At 38.6% G+C, this 21,735-nt stretch overlaps 1 long non-coding RNA gene across 1 annotated transcript in view; it reads left to right on the plus strand.

The window, feature by feature from the left end:
• The window catches only part of LOC140198624 (uncharacterized), a 72,982-nt gene that overhangs the window by 7,412 nt on the left and 43,835 nt on the right, over positions 1-21,735 (plus strand). Inside the window, exon 2 of the long non-coding RNA XR_011886225.1 lies at positions 21,485-21,606. This is a non-coding gene — a long non-coding RNA (uncharacterized lncRNA). The remainder of the gene's footprint in view (positions 1-21,484; positions 21,607-21,735) is intronic.

Raw genomic sequence — 21,735 nt, forward strand, 5'->3', positions numbered from 1 at the left:
ACAAACACAGCCTATCCAATCTCTCCTCATCACTGAACAGGATAAAGAAATTGAGAAGCAATAATGGTTGAGAAGTTTCTTTCCCTCTGCCATCTGATTTCTAAATGGACATTGAACCCATGAATACCACCTCACTACTTTTTTATTTGTTATTTTGCCCCATTTATTTTAACTTAACTATTTAATAGAATATATATATACACACACACATATATATACATATATACATACACACACGTAATGTAACTCAGTTTTTGCTCTATATTTATTGGTCAAGTATTTTATTGTAATGTTGCTGTAAAGTTAACACATTTCACAATATATCCCGGTGATATTAAACCTGATTCTGATCTTACTGAAATTTGAAGCAAGCCAATGAAAGTGAACAGCTTTCCTCATTGTCTTACACATTTTTGTGAAAATTTAAAACATGATGAAAATACAAGCCAGGGCGAAGTAAAACACGCCACGCAGATGTTTTAACATTCGTTCTCTCGTTGCATTATCGTTTCACAACCTCATTATTTTAATAGGTTTGAAATTTATAGTGAATTTTGAGATTGTTAACGAGTTTTTTATATTCCCTTCAGTCTAGTGAAAAAATGGAATAGTATTTGATCTCCATATGAATGAAGCTTATTTATTACTCAGTCCCAAGTACTCTGAGAAGGTGGGAATGATGCTCTCACAATGACCCTGAGGAATTTAGGATGCTGATTCGACTATGTTTAATGAATGGCAAACTAACTCCAAGTTTAGCTTGTGAATGATTTGAAGCTGAAATGAAAAATGATAATATTCCCACAAGGCTGCTGCTCTTATGCCTCACGGTGGCAGGATTACTAATTTATCTCAAAGTAACCTTGTTTTTGCAATGCATCCAACTCAGCAAAGTTGTGGTTGAAAGAGCTTATTCGAGCTGGATATCTGTGATTGGTGATGTTCCACAGGGATCTGTACTGGGACCTCTGCTGTTTATGATGTATATAAATGGCTTAGATGAAAAAATAGATGGGTGGGGTATTAAGCTTGCAGATGGCACGAAGATTGGTGGTGGTGTGGATAACATAAAACACTGACAAAGAATACAATGGAATATAGATCAGTCCAAGATAAGTTCAGGGCAAGATCCTTACCAGTGCTGATGAGGGGATCTTATGGTCCAAGTTCATAGCCCTCAGAAAGTAGTTACACAGGGCAATAGGGTGGTAAAGATGGTATGTGACATGCTTGCCTTTTTTAGGCGAGGCACTGAGTTCAAAAGTCAGGAAGTTATGTTGCAGCTTTATAAAACTCTAGTTAGGACACATCAGGAGTATTGCAAACAGTTCTGGTCGCCTCATTATAGGAAATGTCAAGGCTTTGGAGAGGATGCAGAAGAGGTTTAAAAGTGTGCTGCCTGAATTAGAGGGGATGTGCTCTAACGAGAAGTTGGACGAACTTGATTGCTTTCTCTGGAGTGGCAGAGTCCGAGGGAGATCTGATGGAAGTTGATAAGATTATGAGAGGCGTAGATAGACAGCATCTTTTCCTCAGGGTTGAAATGTCTAATACCTGAGGGCATGATAGGGGGTAATTTCAAAGGAGATGTGAGGGGCAAGTTTTCTTACACAGAAAGTACAGGGTGCCTGGAATGCTCTGCCTGCAGTGGTGGTAGAGGCAGAAACATTATAGATTTTAGGAGATGTTTAGATATGCAGATGAATGAGGGAAAAATGGAAGGATATTGACATTCTGTAGGCAGAAGAGATTAGTTTGGTTAGCCACTTGATTAGTAATTTAATTGGTTCAGCACACCATTGTGGGCTGACTCGCCTATTCCTGTACCGTACAGTTCCGTGTTCGATGCTCTATGTTCAAACTTCCTTTAACATGTGGTGACCAAGTACCATGATTCTAACTCAAAAAGTAAGTCATTAATCAAATGAAAATGCCCGACCTGTTCCTCCTTCCATCCTTGGGAATTTTGCTTGCAGTATGCAGAGTATGTGAATATCTTTGAGTGACTCATAACTGTCATGCTCCTGACTGGTTATTCCCTGGTTCCCTTTAAATTTCCTTTGTGTCACAATCGGGACCGTTGACTCCTTGTTTTCCTTTAACTCGTTGTTTCCCCGTGTTTCTTGGGCTCTGTAATTAAAGGCATTTGATTCTCAGCTGAACCGGCAGTATTTAGTGTCCTGCTTACAGCTTCTCGGCACTAGATCGTCACCTGATGTCACCGAAGCAAATGCGAGCAAGCCACCTTGCCAGAGCGAGCCAGGTGACATCGTCGGCGCAAGTCAAGTCTTCTCCTCGAAGTGAGCGCCAGTAGGTCGCCCCTCCTTGCCGGAGTGGGTCCGTCAAGTTAATCCGCCGGAGTGAGTCAAGAGTCGCTGTCTGGAGTTCCACACCGAGTCGAGAGCTTGCTACTACTTGGAGTCACTTCGTGCCAAGATAAAGAACTGTCTATCATTGTGTGGTTTTGTCTCTTCATGTCCTTGCCTCTGCTGGGTAGGTCCAGCCATTTGCCGCTACCCTGAGTGGAGAACTGTCTCTTCGTGTTCTGTGTTCTGTGTCCTGTATTCAAGGAAGAGTCCCGGCTCTGTGTCCTGTAACCAAGGAAGAGTCCAGGCTCTGTTTCCTATGTCCAAGAATAGTCCTGGCTCTGTGTCCTGTATCCAAGGAAGAGACCAGGCTCTGTGTTCCGTTGTTCCGAGTTACAAGTCCAGGCTCCCTTGTTCCGAGCTCCGAGTCCAGGCTCCGATGTCCTGAGTTCCCAGGCCAAGACAAAGTCCAAGTCCGGGTCCTGAGTTCCCAAGTCCAAGTCTGGGTCCCAAGTTCCCAGGCCAAGCCCAAGTCCAAGTCCGGGTCCCGAGTTCACAGGCCAAGCCCAGGCCCTGAGTCCTACTCTAAGTCCAGGGGCTGAGCCCAACTCCAGCCACGCATATTCCTGCTTCCACTTCATTCACTCCTTGAAGTCTGTCTGTACAATCCTTGCTTCCCTGCTTTCTTAGTAACTATTAATAAACTCTGTTTTTATTAACGCTACAAAACGTGTTTGTGTCCTGCATTTGGGTCCAGCTGTGCTCCACTCTTGTGACACGTAACATGCCTGGAGATGTCATTCATATATTACAAGGTGCATTGACGCAGAGTTTGTTCAATAATTGCAGAACCAACTGAAGACAAAGATGGCCTGTCAAAAATTGATTGAGTGGGGTTAGTTGTGAGTCTCTCCAATTTATGATTTTTCAATAAGATGTACAGTATGTTATACATTTTGGTTCAGAAAATCAATTTTGTTATGAATACTTTTATAGCAACAGATTAAATTCCAGAATAAATTGATTTACAAGCAGAATTGGAAACTTTTGGAAAATAGTTTATCTCATGTTATTAGGTGCATTATCCAAATCAAGCAGATTCAAGATTAATATTTCTCCCTTTTATCCTCAGTCAGATCAATTTAATGCAATCAAAGTTCTGAAGTGGAACCCAAAACATAACTATATTATAATGTACAATGAGCACTGGAAAGCAAATACTTATTTCTATTTTGGCTTTAAACTGGAGAAAAACTCTTGACATAAATAATTGTTCAGAGGTTTAAAAAAGTTATGAAGCATAAATAGCTGTTCAATAACTTCTCCTGTCACACATTATCTCTTCATTTTGTATATTTGGTAACACTAGTTTTCCTTATTCCCATCATGACAAGTATATTGTTTATCAGATAATTACTTTTTAACACCAAGAAGAACACTTACTTTTAATTGTTTCCTCAGTTTAATTCTGAAAGCTGAGAAAAGAATATTAAAAAATTGAACTGATTTTTTATAGCCAAGCTGATCTTACATGTTCCACTGCTGTTAACCCTTTGAAATTGGACTGAGTGTATGGTTCAGCTTTGCAGTTATACACTGTCTACAGCTTCTAGCTGATTAGTGGTGATATATTTAGCCACTTAATGACATTTATTCCTATTTTAGTAAGACATTAACTGTATATGACAAGCTTGATAATTAACCAAAATGGTGAAGACATAGTAATCTTGCCAATGGAAGTTTCTCAGCGGTCAGAAATGTCAGATTATTATGGAGACTTTTTCCACACAGTGATGAGAGCTATTAATTAATTTGTCAGTAACTAGAAAAAAAACAATAGTTTATAGAAAGATTTGATTTAATATAGCACACTTAATAAACTTGGTGTATCACGATGATAAGAACATCTTTGAAACGTAGTCATTGTTGCACTGAGGAAAAAGCGTAGAAAGTTCAACAAACTGCAGTGTGAGGTTTTAGTTCATGTATGTGCATATAGAATATGAAGCACTTTTATAAATAGAATTGGAATTGGTTTATTGGTGTCACATTTCTTAATAATTTGAAAGAAGTGTCTTGCATACTGTTCATACAAGTCAAATCATTGCACAGTGCAAAGCAATAGTAAAACAATAACAGAATGCAGAATGAAGTGTAACAGTGACACAGACAGTGCATTGCAGGTAGACTAAGATGAAAGGTCATAAGGAGATTGATTATCAGGTCAAGAGTCAACTTTATCATACTGGAGAATCATTAGAAGCTGTCCTTGAGCCTGGTGGTATGAGATTTTAGTGTTTTTTTTTAATTTTCTACCCCATGGGAGCATTGAGAAGAGAGAATATCAAGAGGGTAGGAGCTCTGATTAGGCTGGTTGCTTTACTGAGATGATGAGTATAGACGGACATCACAGAGGGAAACCCAGTTTTGTGATGTGCTGAGCTGTGTCAAGCATCTATAATTTATTCTTACAGTTAACTTGCAGTTTTGAAGAAGTTACATAAAACAAATTTCCTTCATAATATTTGAGTCCTAAATAGAAAATTATCTATTTAAAATAGTCTGTAGTGAGTAAAACCTTTGTTTCCACATGTTTAGCTTATAAGAGCCATAAGTTTCCACTATTATATTTGGAAGTCTGCAAATCTATACATCATATTTGGCATATATTTGTAATTCCAGAAGTCCAAGCAAACTGACCATCATACTCTGAGACTTTGAAGTTAACACCATTCTCTGTAACTGGGTCCGTGACTTCCTGATCAACAGACTGCAATGAGTTAGGGTAGGCAACAGCACCTCAGCCACTATAATCCCAAACACCAGTGCTTCATTTGACTGAATTCTCAGCCTTTACTTTACTCCCTGTACACTCTTTACAGGTGGCTTGATTCTGCACTAATTCCATCTATGAGTTTGCCGATGATAGTGTGCCATATCTCCAATAACGATGAATCAGAGTGCAGATTCTGTTTAATTTATTTATCACATATGCATTGAAAGATGCTGTGATTTACGGTAAGAACCAGCTCAACCTAAGAATGTGCTGGGGGCAGCCCATCAGTGTAGCCACACACAATCAGGTAGATTGCCCACAATGCTCGGCAAAGTAACACAGAACAAGCAAGAAAACAAAACCACAGCAAAACAAGCCCCTTACCTACCTCCTACCCATCCACACACGCATGTAGACTGTCCTCTAGCCCAGCACTGGCCTCCAGGCCTCAAATAGACTTGAGAGCTGACGACCCCCTTGGGGCATGAGTTAGCAAGTCACGAGTTTGAGGCCTGGAGTTCAAGGTCCCATTGTCAGCTAGCCCTGGGGTTCAGACTGAAGATTGAAGGCCGAAGGTCAATTGCAAGTCTGGAGGTGAAAACCAGACGGGCAAAACCTTGGGTCTATGAGTTTGAATTCCAGTTGTTTTCTGTTTGTTTTGAAAATTAACTCCTCTCATATGGGGTATTTAGTGGACATGGCGTACAGCAGAGTGACAAGAAAGATTGAGAAAAGTATTGGAGCTATGAAGAAGTCTTCATTGACTTCTTTACTGTCATTGACTGGGTCATAAATCTATTGGTAAGTAGATTATTGGCAAATTACACGAGGCTTGGTGGTGTTGTGGATAGCATGAAACACTGGCAAAGAATACAATAGGATATAGATCAGTGCCAGATATGTAAGGGCAGGATCCTTAACAGTGTTAATGAGCAGAGGGATCTCATGGTCCAGGTTCATAACCCCCAGGAAGTAGCTACAAAGTTTGATCGGGTGATGAAGATGGCCAATGGGGTGCTTGTCTTTATTAGGCAAGGCACTGAGTTCAAAAGTCAGGAGGTAATGTTGCAGCTTTATAAAACTCTAGTAAGGCTGCATCTGGAGTTTTGAAAGCAGTTCTGGTAACCCTGTTACAGGAAGGATGTCAAGGCTATGGAGAGGGTGCAGAAGAGGTTTCCCATGATGTCGTCTGGATTAGAGTGTGTGTGCTCTAACGAGAAGTTGGACAATCTTGGTTGTTTTCACTGGAGTGGTGGAGGCTGAGGGCAGATCTGAGGGAAGTTTATCAGATTATGAGAGGCATAGGTAGAGTAGATAGACACATCTTTTTCCCAGGTTTGAAATGTCTAATACCAGAGGGCTTGCATTTGAGGTGATGGGGGGTAATTTCAAAGGAGATGTTGAGGGCCAAGTTATTTACACAGAAAGTGGTGGGTGCCTGGAATGCGCTGCCTAGGGTGGTAGTAGAGGCAGAAACATTATAGATTTTTGGGAGATGTTTAGATAGGCACATAAGTGAGAGGAAAATGGAAGGAGATGGGCATCGTGTAGGCAAAAGAGATTAGTTCAGTTAGCTACTTGTTTAGTAATTTATTTGGTTCGGCATATAATTGTGGGCCGAGTAGCTTATTCCTATACTGTACAGTTCAATATTCGATGCTCTATGTTTTATACAATTACCTCCCTCTAACATGTGGTGGTCAGGTGCAATCTTTCTAACACGAGGAGCAAGTCATTGATCAAATGAAAATGCCTGACCTGTTCCTCTTTCCATCCTTGGAAATTTTGTTTGCAGTATGCAAAGTATGTGACTATCTCTGAGTGACTCATAATATGCCTGGAGATGTCATTCATATATTTCAAGGTGCATAGATGCAGAGCTTGTTCAATAATTGCAGAACCAACTGAAGACAAAGATGGCCTGTCAAAAATTGATTGAGTGGGGCTCGTTGTGAGTCTCTCCAATTCATGATTTTTCAACAAGTTGTACAGTATGTCATACATTTTGGTTCAGAAAATCAATTTTGTTATGAATACTTTTATAGCAACAGGTTAAATTCCAGAATAAATTGATTTACAAGCAGGATTGGAAACTTTTGGGAAATTGCTCATTCCATGTTATTAGGTGCATTACCCAATCCAAGAAGATTCAAGATCAATATTTCTCCCTTTCATCCTCAATCGGATTAATTTAATACAATCAAAGTTCTGAAATGGAATCCAAAACATAACTGCTGTTATAACGTACAATGAGCACTGGAAAACAAATATCAATTTCGATTTTGGCTTTAAACAGGGAAAAAAAAACTCTTGACAGGAATTATTGTTTTAGAGGTTTAAAAAATTATGAACCTTAAATAGCTGTTTAATAACTTTTCCTGTCACACATTATCTCTTCATTTCATATTTGGTAACATTCTTAGAACTTGGGCCTGATTAGTTAGTTTTTCTTATTCCCATTACGACAAGTATATTGTTTGTCAGATAATTACTTTATTAACACCAAGAACAACACTTATTTTTAAATGTTTCCTTAGTTTAGCTCTGAAAGCTCAGAAATGAACATAAAAAAATTGAACTAATCTTTTATTGCCAAGCTGATCTTATAAGTTCCATTGCTATTAACCCTTTGAAATAGGACTGAGTGTATGGTTCAGCTATGTACTTATACACAGTCTACAGCTTCCAGCTGATTAATGGTGATATATTTAGCCATTTAATGACACCTAATCCCATTTTAGTAAGATGTTAACTGTATATGACAAGCCCAATAATTAAGCAAAATGGTGCAGACATAGTAATCTTGCCAATGGAAGTTTCTCAGCTGTCAGAAATGTCAGATTATTGTGGAGACTTTTTCCACACAGTGATGAGAGCTATTAATTAATTTGTCAGTAACTAGAAAACAAACAATAGTTTATAGAAAGATTTGATTTAATATAGCACCCTTAATAGGCTTGGTGTAATACGACAATAAGAGTATTTTTGAAATGTAATCATTGTTGTACTGAGGAAAAAGTGGCAGATAGTCTACAGAACATCCAACAAACTGCAGTGTGAGGTTTTAGCTCATGTACGTGCATGTAGAATATGGAGCACTTTTGTGAATGGAATTGGAATTGGTTTATTGGTGTCACATATCTTGATATCTTGAAAGAAGTGTCTTGCACACTGTTCATACAACTCTGAGTCCTGGATGTTAATGCTATTCTCTGCAAATGGGATCTCGACTTTCTGACCAATAGACTGCAATAAGTTAGAGTAGGCAGCAACACCTTAGCCACTATAATCCCAAACACCAGTGCTCAATTTGGCTGCATTCTCAGCCCCTTACTTTACTCCCTGTACACTCTTTATAGGGTGGCCTGATTCTGCACTAATTCCATCTATGAGTTTGCCAGTGATAGTGTGCCATATCTCCAATAATAATGGATCAGAGTGCAGATTCCGTTTCATTTATTTATCACATATGCATTGAAAAATGCTGTGATTTACATTAAGAACCAGCTCAACCCAAGGATGTGCTGTGGCAGCCCGCAAGTGTAGCCACACACTATCAGGTGCCAAGATAGATTGCCCACAATGCTCGGCTGAGCAGCACACCACAACAAGCAACAAAACAACAGCAAAGCAAGCCCCTTACCTCCCTCCTACCCATCCGCACACCCACGCTAACCATCCTCCGGCCCCAGGACAGGCCTCTGGGCCTCAAATGGACTTGAGAGCCAATAACCCCCAGGGTCATGAGTTGGCAAGACATGTGTTTGGGTTTGGGGGTCCCATTGTCAGCTAGTTCTGGGGTCCGTACCGCAGATCAAAGCCTGAAGATCAATTAGAAGCCTAGAGGTGAAACCGGTTTGTCGAAACCTTGGGTCTATGAGCTTGAAGTCCAATTGTTTTCTCTTAGTTTTGAAGATTACCTCCTCTCATATGGAGTATTTATTGGACGGGGTGTGGTAGAGTGGCAAGGGAGATTAAGAAAAGTATTGGAGCTATGAAGAAGCCTTCACTGACTTCTTTGCTTCCATTGACTGGGTCATAAATCTATTGGTATGTATCATGGTTTGCATAGCATTGTGGAGTAAAAGTAAGATGGAGTTGAAACTCTCTGGGCATCCAAAAGTTGAGGAGATGTTCCATAGTCCCTTCTAATATCTGAAATAGAATCAAAGGGAGATTGAAGAAGGTCAGCTACTGCTCCCTTCAGTTCTCCTGGAATTGTTATGTGATAAAGATCACGCTTAATATTCTTCCAGCTGAACAGATTTCCACACCCTGATTCAACAATCTGGATACTCAGCTACTGGAGGAGAATCCTAACAATGGTTTTCCCTATGACAGGCAATGGGAAGAACTCGCTATGGTTACCACAGTTGAACTTGTCCCATTTAAGATAGCCATGATCACAGCATCTCTAGGCTCCCTGGTCTGTCCTTTTCTTCCCAGAATTAGACGTTGAGACAAAAGATCTCTGACTGAAGCTCTTCAACACTCTGCTTTTTGATTTCAGTGGAAATAATGTCAGCTCTCAAACAGTAAAGCATATAAACTATTTGATTAACAGCAAAGCTGAAAGTGAAATTATATCTTACAATATCAACAGTTTGCATTCATTAATGGGTGTAAGAAACAAAGTGTTTGATAAGGGTGGAGTCAGATTGCAATGGCCATAGAATCAGAGAGGATTTAGAAGGAAGAACTTCCAGCAGATGGAGATTAAACAATTGACAGTAATGCTGTGATTCTTGAGGTGAAAGGAGAGAGTATGCAGGATTAAGAGGAATGAAGAGTTCTGAGTCATTGACAGGGTGGAAGTAGTTATAGGGGTCGAGCAAATACAAGAACAAGAATATTAAATTCCAAGCCAGTGGCCATCAAGTTACAACATGGGTAAACAAGACAAGTGCTTGGAGTTACAACTGAGCGAATAAAACACTTTGCAGGTTTTCAGTTTTAGGTGAGTTGAAGGTAATGTGGCAAGGAGATTGGGATCCATCCAGATGAATATTGGAATGGTCGTTCCTGGAGCTGATGAATTGTACAGCACAGATGGCATGGCCACTGCTTTCATGCCATCCTACATTCCCTTTTATACTATATCTCAACTGGCATTCATCAAGGACTACATATTGGATTAACAGTCTGACAACAAAAAAAGGCAGCAGGTAGAGTGGATCAGCTTGCGTGTGAAAGCTGATCCGACGCTACTGTAACACACGCACACACAAAATGCTGGAGGAATTCAGCAGGCCAGGCAGCGCCTAGGAAAAGACCCTACTGCATATCTTCAGGTGATATTGATAACTGCAGCCTAATTTACAAGAATGAGGAAATCCCTTACCATCTGATCCCATACTGAGCTACAAATAAAACAATTTATTGGATAAATTTAGTCACACACAACAAATAATAATTGTTAAGATATTCCTTCAGTAGCAACTTAGAATAATGTTATTATTGCAGACAATATGTTAATACACAAAGCCACCACCTGTCAGGATTTCTGTTGCAATTTAATGTGACAGAAAAATAAGAGTATTTTTAATCAGTTACAGGCACATCTTTAAACATAAATCTTCATTTTCATTTGAAGCTTTCCAGCAAATGGAAACCCATAATAAGGCTCCATCTTTTCCAAAAGAGTGTGTCATTTTCTAAAACAAATGTTAACAAGAGAACCAAAAAGAAATTGAACAAATTTGCAGAGGCCCAGTGATCTGTACCTTAAAAATGGTAAGAGTGTAAGGCACCAATTTTGTCAAGTTGACAAAAAATTAGTACAAGTTTAAGAAAGAATTGCTCTAAGTTTACCAGAAAGCTAATACTTGAGCTGAGAGAAACTAGATGTCTTTTACACAGGGATTGTTGGGTGCCTGGAACACCTGGGACGGTGGAGGAGGCTGTGGAAGAAGGGTGAGCAAAAGGCTTACATTTTTCTATTTGAACATTGCAACCCAATAAATGTTTGTAACCTAATGTCCTAAGCTTAGACTTGCAGTTTGGTGGGCATTTGATTACTAATTTAATTACTTCAGCACAACATTGAAGCCCAAAAGGCTTATTCCTGTGCTGTACTGTTCTATGTTCAATGTTCCAACTTGCAGGGAGTATAAAGGAGAACGAGTGACTCATGTGTTTGTATTTGCCTCGAACATTCAGCAAAGGTGTTGTTGCATAAACCTAGGCCTTGAGGAGATTGGGAGTGATATATCAGCACTGTCATTTAATGACCAGAAATCATACAGAATGAATAAGTGGGTCTATTTTAATTTCGTAAACACGAGGAATTCTGCAGATGCTGGAAATTCAAGCAACACCGACGAAGGGTCTCGGCTCGAAATGTCGACTGTACCTCTTCCTAGAGATGCTGCCTGGCCTGCTGCATTCACCAGCAAATTTGATGTGTGTTGCTTGTTATTTTAATTTGATAGATTGGATTCAACAAGGATTATAGCTCGGTTATCACTTATTCATAATCATTATAAATGACCTAGGTAAAGAGACAGAGTATCCGATATTGCTGATGATACAAAGTAAACTGAAAATAGTTTTTTATAATACAGAATGCAGAATTTATTTTGGAGTTACACTTACAGAGGGTGAAAGGAGGAGAGATTAATAAATTGTCATTATTTATCAACAGTCACATATAATCTATATTCTATTTGTTCAAAGATACATAATTTCAGGAAATTTCTTTTGAATACTTTTGGCTCGTAAGGTGCAAACAAATATCGATTATAATTTCTCCTGAGCAGAAGGATAATGAAACAGAACAAAGTGTTATGACACGCATCCGACATAGGCCACCTCCGAAGTTTAGACACTCTGACTCTTTGGAATGTGATAGCTGGTGCTATCAGGCCTGCCCTGCTAATTAGTTGGCAGTCATGTTTTGGCACCAGGACTTTAATATTTAAAGAGCACCTGAACTGAGGTTTAGTGCTCAATTGTCAGCTCTGCTTGGATTATTATCTAGCATCTAGTTTAGTACCCTGTTCTCATTTCAGTCTTGTATCATGTCTCGATTCTGGTCCCGGATAATCCAGCATGAGATCTTGACCTAGGTCTCTTGTCACACAAAGAGGCTCCTCAGCTTGTGAACATAAATCAGGTTTTATGAAAATTCTCCCATGCAATCTTGCACCTAATGAAATAACAATATTAATAATATGTTTCATGATATTCATTATTGACTGGATACTGTGTCATTACTTTAATTTTGAGCATTCGGGTGATAATTCAATGAAATATATGAATGCAAGTGTATGTAGAATGACACAATCACATGATATGGGGAGCTATAGAAAGTCAATATTTATGATTTATAGAGAAATTGGCTTGTGGAAGTCATCAGGAATGACATCCTTTATAACCCTAGGACTGCCTGTTGAAGAAAAATTATGCTAGAGACCAGTCTTCAAGTTGTGATTCCTTTATTCAGCATGATATCATGGAGAGCCTGCAGAAATGTGCAAGGCTCTGAGTTACAGCACAATTTATATTTATATAAAGTACTTATTTATACTGATGAACAGGCAAACATTGGCATGCAAGTGAATCTGTCGTACAAGCAGATATACGTAACCTGGAGCAAATAAGTACATCCTTGGCACAGGATACTTTCAATCGTAGAACGGACAAGTATCTAAATCGTGAGTGCACGTTCCTTGTTTTCAGCCATCTACGCTCGACGCTGCATCCTGATTATGAAAAACTGTGTGCAGGCCTAAGCTTAGGACATTGGGTTACAAACTTCAAATAGAAAAATGCAAGTTAGCTACTTAGTTCATTAACCCTTTTGCTGACCTTTTTCCACACTGCCTGTAATGACAAAAATAATGAAGGAAGATGAGACAGTGTTTTATTTTGTACCTGTATTTTTTAGAAGTTTTATCTTGATATATTGATATTATAACTTGTTGAGGTGAAAATAAATATACCTCATTTTCTTCATCTATTATTTGATTTTAATACAGAATCTATTCCGTACTTATTCTTGTATCAGCAAGATCACACAGCTAATTGATTTTCCTGAGTTTTGAGTCTGAAATAATAAATCAGTTTCAAGACAATAAACAAAGCAAAAAGATGTGAATTTAGAATGCTTATTTTATTAAATTGTGCCAGTATTTTCATTTTGCAGTTCCACAAAATTGTAATGACCATCAAACTGTTCGATAACAGCTTTTCTTTAAATTACTGCTCGTGCTGAACGTCCTCATATTCATAACAAAAGCTCATTCTGAAAAAAAAGTACTGCATTTAATGTAACACACACAATGCACTTAATGTCACTTTTCCTCATAAAAAAGATCATGACATGAATTCTACATTGCAGTTCACAAAGTCCATATTGCTTCAAAACAAAGTCAGAACTGTGCCAGTAAAGTAATGGTTAAAATATCCACTTATCAGTTATAAGTGAGATATAGGTCAGGTACCAGCTTATCTTTAATGTTTCTCATTTTAGCTTTTGATGTTTGAAATCATTAGCTAATGATATTCAAATTCTTACAGTTGACATTGCATATTTTTATCTTATCACCTTTTCCTGTGAGTCTACCACTATCATAAAAATCTATTATTACTAAGTCTTTGTAAACTGCACAACCATCTCCAGTCTCTCTTTTCCTTTGTAAACCCATTGAATTTTTTCCCCAAAAATCCCTCTCTGCCTTTAATGAGAATAAAAAATGTATAAATAATATATTTAGCAAGACCTATCCCTCAGAAAAAAATAGCTAGGGTTTCAACTCGATCATCTTTCATAGGAAATGGGAAAAATGAAAAATGAACATCTTTTAAGCTGCAGAGAAGAAGGAAGGATAGACAAAGGAAATTGAGAGGAATAGTGACTGATTGACATAGGTGGTGTTAGTACTGGCTGACAGAGAGTGCTGAATATTTGTTAATTCCAGCCAATCTATCTGGAGATTTACAAATTAACTGAGAGAAGAGAGAATTAAGTAGTCCTGGAACTATGAGATGAATAACACAGTGACTATTGGACATGTGAAACAGAAAAGAAAGCAGAAAATACCCATCAGGTTGGCTAAGTTACTGATCACACCAGAACTGACCCATCCTTACAAAGTTTGGAAGAGCTCTTTATCTGAAGTTATCCGAAATCCAGATGGCCGTAGTCTGTCCAAATGAGACGCCGTTCCTTGAGCTTACATTGGAGTTTGATGGAACATCATGCCAAAGCTTGGAGAAGTCAGAGAGTTAAACGCAAGTCCAAAGTCACCCTCGTGTTTGAAATGAGGTGTTATGCAAAGCTGTCGGCCAATTTGCATGTGGTTTCCATTATATCGAAGAGATCGCATTGTGAGAAACAGCTTAATTATAATAATCTGGAAGAAATGTAAAAATCAATCATTCTAAGGAAGGGCTTCCTTAGTCTCTGGATGGTAGGAAGGGCAAAGGTGAAAAAGCAACTCTTGTTTCTTCTATGGTTTTGTGAGATCTTTAACCTATTACTTCAGCAGTCGGTGGTACCCAGCTGCTTCAAGCAGGCTTCAATTATACCAGTGGCCAAGAAGAGTGTGGTGACCTGTCTCAATGACTATCACGACTGTCACCCAGTTGCACTTACATCTATGGTGATGAAGTGTTTTGAGAGGCTGGTGATGAAACATATTGGCCCCTGCCTAAGAAGCAACATGGATCTGCTCCAATCTGCCTTCCAGAGTAATAGGTCCACAGCAGATGCCATCTTATTGTCTCTTAATTCAACCCTGGAATATCTGGACAGCAAAGATGCATACATAAAGCTGCTCTTTATCAACTACAGCTCAGCATTCAATACCACCATCCCCTCAAAACTAGTTAATATGTTCCAAGACCTTGGCCTCAATACCTCCTGCAATCGGATCCTAGATTTCCTAACTTATAGACCCCAGTTAGTTCGGATTGGCAACAACATCTCCTCCACAATCTCCATCAGCACAGGTGCACCACAAGGCTGTGTGCTTAGGCCCCTGTTATACTTGCTTTACATTTATGACTATGTGGATAAGCACATCTCCAATGCCATCTTCAAGTTTGCTGGACGCCACTGATGTAAGCTGAATTAAAGATGGTGATGAATCACATACAGGAGGGAGTTTGAAAATCTGGCTGAGTGGTGTTGTCTCACTCAATGTCATCAAGACCAAGGAGCTGATTATAGACTTCAGGAGAGGGAAACTAGAGGTCCATGAGCCAGTCCTCATCAGAGTATCAGAGGTGGAAAGGGTTAGCAACTTTAAATTCTTAGGTGTTACTATTTCAGAGGACTTGTCCTGGACCTAACACATGTGCAGTTATGAAGAAAGCATGGAAATGCCTCTACTTCCTTAGGAATTTGCGGAGATTTGGCATGACATCTAAAACATCAACTGACTTCTACAGATGTGCAATAGAGAGTATATTGTCTGGCTGCATCGCAGCCCGGTATGGAAACACCAATGCCGTTGAATGGAATATCCTGTGAAAAGTAGTGGATTTTGCCCCATCCATCCCAGTCAGTGAGCATATCCGCAGGAAACTCTGTCATAGGAAAGCAGCATCACCATCAGGGATCCCAACAACCAGGACCTGCTCTCTTTAGGCTGCTGCCATCAGAAAGGAGGTACAAGAGTCCCAGGACTCACACCACCAGGTTCGGGAACAGTAACTACCACTCAACCATTAGGCCCATGAACATAAGGCGACAACTTCACTAAACTTCAGTTGCCCAATCATTGAATGATGACACAACCAATATACTCACTTTCAAGGACTCTTCATCTCATGATCTCGATATTTTTTGCTATTTATTTACATTTTCACAGTTTGTTGTCTTCTGCACTCTGGTTGAATGCTTTAGTTGGGTGATCTTTCATTGACTCTGTTATAGCTACTATTCTATAGATTTGTTGACCATACTCACAGAAAAATGAATCTCAGGAGTATATATGGTGACGTATGTATACTTTGATAATAACATTCACCTTGAATTTTGAACTTTGAATATGCCACAAGTAAGTTTTTGGTGGAAGTGGATGAGAGAACCAGGGAGTCACAGTGTAAATCATTCACTTGCGATTCTGCATGGAGAGAAAATGGTATGTCTTAAACTGGCATCTCATTGAGGTGATGGAAATTAAGGAGGGTGGAGGATGATCCATTGAATATGGTGAGGATGAATGGCGGACGACAGGAACCCCATCTTAAACACAAGAGAGTACCACGTACAGAATGCTGGAGGAAGTCAGCCAGTGCTCATTATTTAATTTAATTTTTGAATGTACTATATGCTTCTATTTCTAATTCATACTTTATAGCTATATATTACAAAGTACTGCTGCAGCAAAACAACAAATTTCATGACCTATGCCAGTGATGTAAAAACTGATTCCAGTTCTGAAGTCAGGCAACATCTATGGAAAGGAATAAATACCCATGGAAAGGAACCCCATCCTTGTCCTGGCTGGAAGGAAAGAAAATGACAGCTAAAATACAAGAAATGTAATATAGTCAGTGAGGGCTTAGTCAACCAGAGGTGATGCAAAACCATCTGGAAATGGTCACTTTAGTGTTTCACTGAGACATAAAAAGATATTCAATTGTATATCATGAGGAAAATAACACGACACTACTCATTTTCCAGCAAGAGAGCTCCAATACTTCACAGCACAGAATGAAGCCATTCAGTCTAAAATTAAATTAGAGCCTCTTTTGCTCATGGCTCCCTAGCCAGACAAAATAATTGCTGTCACGTTAAAACCATTAATTAATCTGCCATTAATCTTAACCCTTTACCTGCTGTTGCATCTTTCAACATTCTTTTGATGCTATAACATTTTCCCAGTGGAAATGCTTATATGCCTCAATATTCCTGTTTGGGCAAATTATGTTGGTGCCGGAATGTGTGATGACACCTGCGGGCTGCCCTCAGCATACCCTTGGGGTTGTTGGTTGTTACTACAAACAATGTACTGTATTTAACTGTATGTCATTTTCTGTACAAGAGTGTAAGAAGAATGAAATCATTGTTACTCTGGATCATGAGAGGTTGTGTGTGATATGCACTTCCAGGAGTTTGAACCTGCTTGCGGCTTCCACTGCTGTGCCACCGATGTAAAGAGGAGTGTGAGTGATGCATGAGTTCTTCTGAAGTCGATAACCATCTCTTTCGTCTTGTTGACATTAAGGACTAGGTTACTTGCCTTGCTCCAGGCCTCACGCTCTTTCACCTCCTCTCTGTAGGCCACTTCATTGCTGTTGGCGATGAGACCACGACTGCTGTGTCACTGGCGAATTTAACCAAGTGATTGCTCGAGTGTTTGGCTGTGCAGTCACATGTGAACAGAGGGAAGAGCAGTGGGCTCAGTGCACAGTCCTGGGAAACACCTGTGTTGAGATGACAGAGAGGGAGGAGCTGTTGTGCAGCCTGACTGTCTGAGGTCTGTTCGATGTACATGTGGTAAATAAATCTGAATCTGAATCTGGAATAAACCTTAATGAATTACTAATTCATTAAAAATCTTTTGGATCTGTAAAACCAGTGACCTTTCCATAAAATATTTTACATTATAAAATTGATCAACTACCAAATACCATTCAAACAGCCATCCCTTTCAAATCACCATGTTACTCAATGATTTCTTGTTTTACCTGATGAGGTGTGAGGTCTAACATGATTGAGAGAGTAACCTTTCCGACATTAATACATTGGCCATAGGAAATCCATTGGTTGATCTTTAAACCTGGCATTCATCTAATGTGTTTTAAATGTTCCAGATTACAGAGTTAAACTAAATCATTAGTGAAGTTACCTTTGAAAATGATAGCAGCAGCTACTATGCTAAGAAATCAAGCTATTTTCATAAATAATGTTTGTACATTCCATCCATACTTACAAGGTAGATCTACTTTGCATTTTGCTGCATGAGCAGGATGCTTCATATATATAATTTATGAAATTTATAGGACTTGAAAAGAGGCAGTTTCAAATAATTATAGCTTATCTACGTTCATCTACATCTGAGCCGACGTAGTAGTAGTAGCAGTAGTATGTTCATATAATAGAATTATATGTTAATTGCATAGGTAATAAGTCTTTTGATCCAATTTCTACCCGTAAGTCATTAAAGGGCAATGGAAATGTTAATAGCATCATCACAAAGGACAAGTTTAAGCAAAAATGCAAATAGTCCACTTTCAATATATTCTTAACCTACTTAGAAAGATGTTATATTTGGAGCATTGAAACTCGTTTTTTTTCTGAATAAAAGAAACAATGTAAATTAAATCAGAAAATGCATACAGCAATTACCAACAGCATGCTCAATTTTGCAGCAATATAGTGTTATATATATGTCATTTGTTAGCGGAGTGATGATTAGCTGTAAAATTAGTTGCATTGACCATTATATGAGGCTCATTGCAATTTATTTTAGTAAGCCACACTTGATAGCAGAATCTGGAGCTTTATTTCTGTTATTTAGCATCAGTTTACTTACTTTTTGTAAATAAAACTAGTCAATTTGAAATCTTATTTTAAATCCATAATATTTACCTTCATTTGATAATTAATATTGCTGAATTCACAACAAATCTAAATGACTGTTTTCACAGACAGAGAATATTTGTACCATATTTGGAGTCATGTTTCATGTCTTTTCACAAACTTGCACTCCGTGATCCTGGCCAGTTCAATTTTTATCCAAAAGCTTCAAACTTTGAGCCAATTTCAACAGATTTTATAATGCAAAAGTAATCACAATTTTATGCTGGTATAAGATATTTTACTGAATAAGTAAAATCAGCAGAAACTTCTATAATATGTATCAGCCAAATCTTAACTACGATCTTCCAAAGAAGCGAATACCAGTCTTGCAATATCCAGCCTTATCATCACTTCCTAGAATTGTGCTTCTGTGGCACAGTCTCCATTAGCTTTTCTGACCTTTCATCTGTGAATCAGCTATGTGTGTGCTTTTTTTGACAAGAAATAATATATTCTGGACTCATTACTATTCATTTTGACAAGAAATAATATATTCTAGACTCATTACTATTCATTTTCACAAGAAATAATACCTTTATTGTCTTGAAAAAATAAACATACTAAGAGAAAAGCCGCATTCCTTTTTGTAGATCTTCTGTGATTTTAAACCACAACTTACAAATGCCTTCACGGTTATCTGAAGTTTGGTTTAATATTACAAATCCATATTCTTTTTTATGCTTGTACTGTGTGTGTGAGATTAAAACAGACAGAAATCTGCTGTGATATTCATCCTTCTACTCGAATGAACTGATTTGTCTTTTACCTTTCCCTTTTGGCAGCAACTCTCTGGTGACTGTCAGAAAACAGTGAGTTCCAGTATCCCTCCTTTTCCAAGCCTGAGACATAGCGGTTTCAGCTTTTGCCTGAATAATTGCAGGAAATTAAGAAAGATGGAAATTCATTCCTCGAAGGGGTTTGAAAGATAGCCCGGGCACACCTATCTCAGTGCTAACTACTTACATGGTGATGAATGGGAGGAAACTACGTGCATCAAGCAGTTTGTTATAATTGATGGGATTAAAGCAGCCTACGTTGTCATTTCCTAAACTTGGTTGATGCATACACTCCCAGGATGCACCTTCCTCAGATAGTTCCTTTCCATGGGGTGTGGCACTAGCCTGCTTTGGTTCTTACCATAAATGAGAGCAGAAAACAGAGGAAAGAAGTGCCTCATTTTATTGAGGTAACTATATAGTGGTGTTTTTCTTTTACATTCAAAATAGCATCAAGTAAGAAAGTGAAATACTGGCTAGAGAAGGGCAGAACTTCTGATGAGGAAATTGTTTTGGACAACTTTTTTGCATTCCACTGGGGGAGACATGGAACGGGCATTAGTGCATGCAGTGGTGAGTAAACAACGAATTGGCAGTAGGTGCATAGACCAACATTGGCTGAGAGGAAAGAATTTTCAATTTTTTAAAGGAAGAGTTTTTTTTTTACACAGAGAGTGATGATACTTAGAAGTCGCTGACAAAAATGAAGTTGGTGGAATTAGATAGATTATCCCCCTTTCGGATAGTTAGATTGTCACTTGAATAGGTGATGCTTTGAGGGATAAGGATGCAGAGAAGGTGTTGGGATTGATCAAAACTTGGCCACATTGAGGCCTTAACTGTGAAATACCTCCAGGAAAGAATGAGCCCAGGAGAATCCAAGGGAATCTCACTCTTCTGACATGATGTTTCATATTTCTTCAACACAAAGATAACAATAAAAGATGAGCTTCACTCAACTTCACTAGCTCCCATCACTAAACTGTTCCCACAGCCTATGGACTCACTTTCAAGGACTATTCATCTCATGCTCCCGATATTTATTGCTTATTTATTATTACTATTATTTCTTTTCTTTTTTTTCCTTTTGTATTTGCACAATTTGTTGCTTTTTTTATTCCACATTGGTTGTTTGTCTGTCCTGTTGGGAGTGGTCTTTCACTGATGCTGTTGTGTTTCTTGTATTTACTGTGATTATCCACAAGAAAATGAATCTCGCGGTTGTATATGATGACACATATGTACTTTAATAATAAAATTACTTTGAAATTTGAACCTTAACTCCAGTTTCAACTGCTGTAATCACTTTTCCTTTAACATTACCATTTGGAATATGGTCAAAGTAAATTTATAGAATAGCATAGTTATAATGGCAGCACATCCCAACCAGTAGAACTCATTTGAATATTCACTATTGGTGTCTGTTCTAATAACCTAAACTCCAGACACCCAAAATATATCCCTTTGTCAGTGTTGAAGGATGGTACCATGAATATACCACCAACCAGATGGTTAAGTGACAAAACAGATCTGTCCTGAGCTGTCACAAACAAGAGAAAATCTGCAGATGCTGGAAATCCAAGCAACATGCAATCAATGTGGAACGAACTCAGCAGGTCAGGCAGCATTTTGTGTGTGTTACTGTCCTGAACTGTACCTCAAGTAACAGGGATACATTTTTAGCTAATAGAAGGAATATTTATCTACTGTCTTCCCCCTTTTTCCAATGGGACAGAATCATAGTGTCCCATTAACATATGTGCAGGGTTTTATTTCCTTAAGATTGGTGCTCATTTTAGTTAATCCATAATTATGCTGTCTGTGCTATCATAACTCCAGAATGATCTGAACAGCAGGCAAATTAGATTAGTGTAGATGGGCAAAAAGGTGGTCTTGGATATTTAGTCATAGATTCATAGAGCAATAGAACATGGCTACAGGCCCTTCAGCCCATTGAGTCCATGGGCTGACCAACCAGTTAGTCCCAGATTCCTGCGTACAGCCTTTATCCCAACAAGTCCCATTCGCTCCCTGTACTTATCCAAGTGAATCTTAGATGATACATGCTTTCTTTTCATTATTACATCAGGGAGGAGGTACAGAAGCCTGAAGACTCACAGTCAACATTTTAGGAACAGCTTCTTCCCTTCTGCTATCTGATTTCTGAATGAGCCATCAACCTATGAACACTACATTGCTGTTCCTCTTTTTGTGAGTATTTATTTATTTATAATGTAACTTACAGTAATAGTTTATGTCTTGCTCTGCACTGCTGCTACAAAACAACACATTCCATGACAGGTCATGACAATAAACCCAATTCTTATGCTGAATTTTTCT

The sequence above is a fragment of the Mobula birostris genome, chromosome 6 (assembly GCF_030028105.1).
Source record: "Mobula birostris isolate sMobBir1 chromosome 6, sMobBir1.hap1, whole genome shotgun sequence".
NCBI lineage: Eukaryota > Metazoa > Chordata > Chondrichthyes > Myliobatiformes > Myliobatidae > Mobula > Mobula birostris.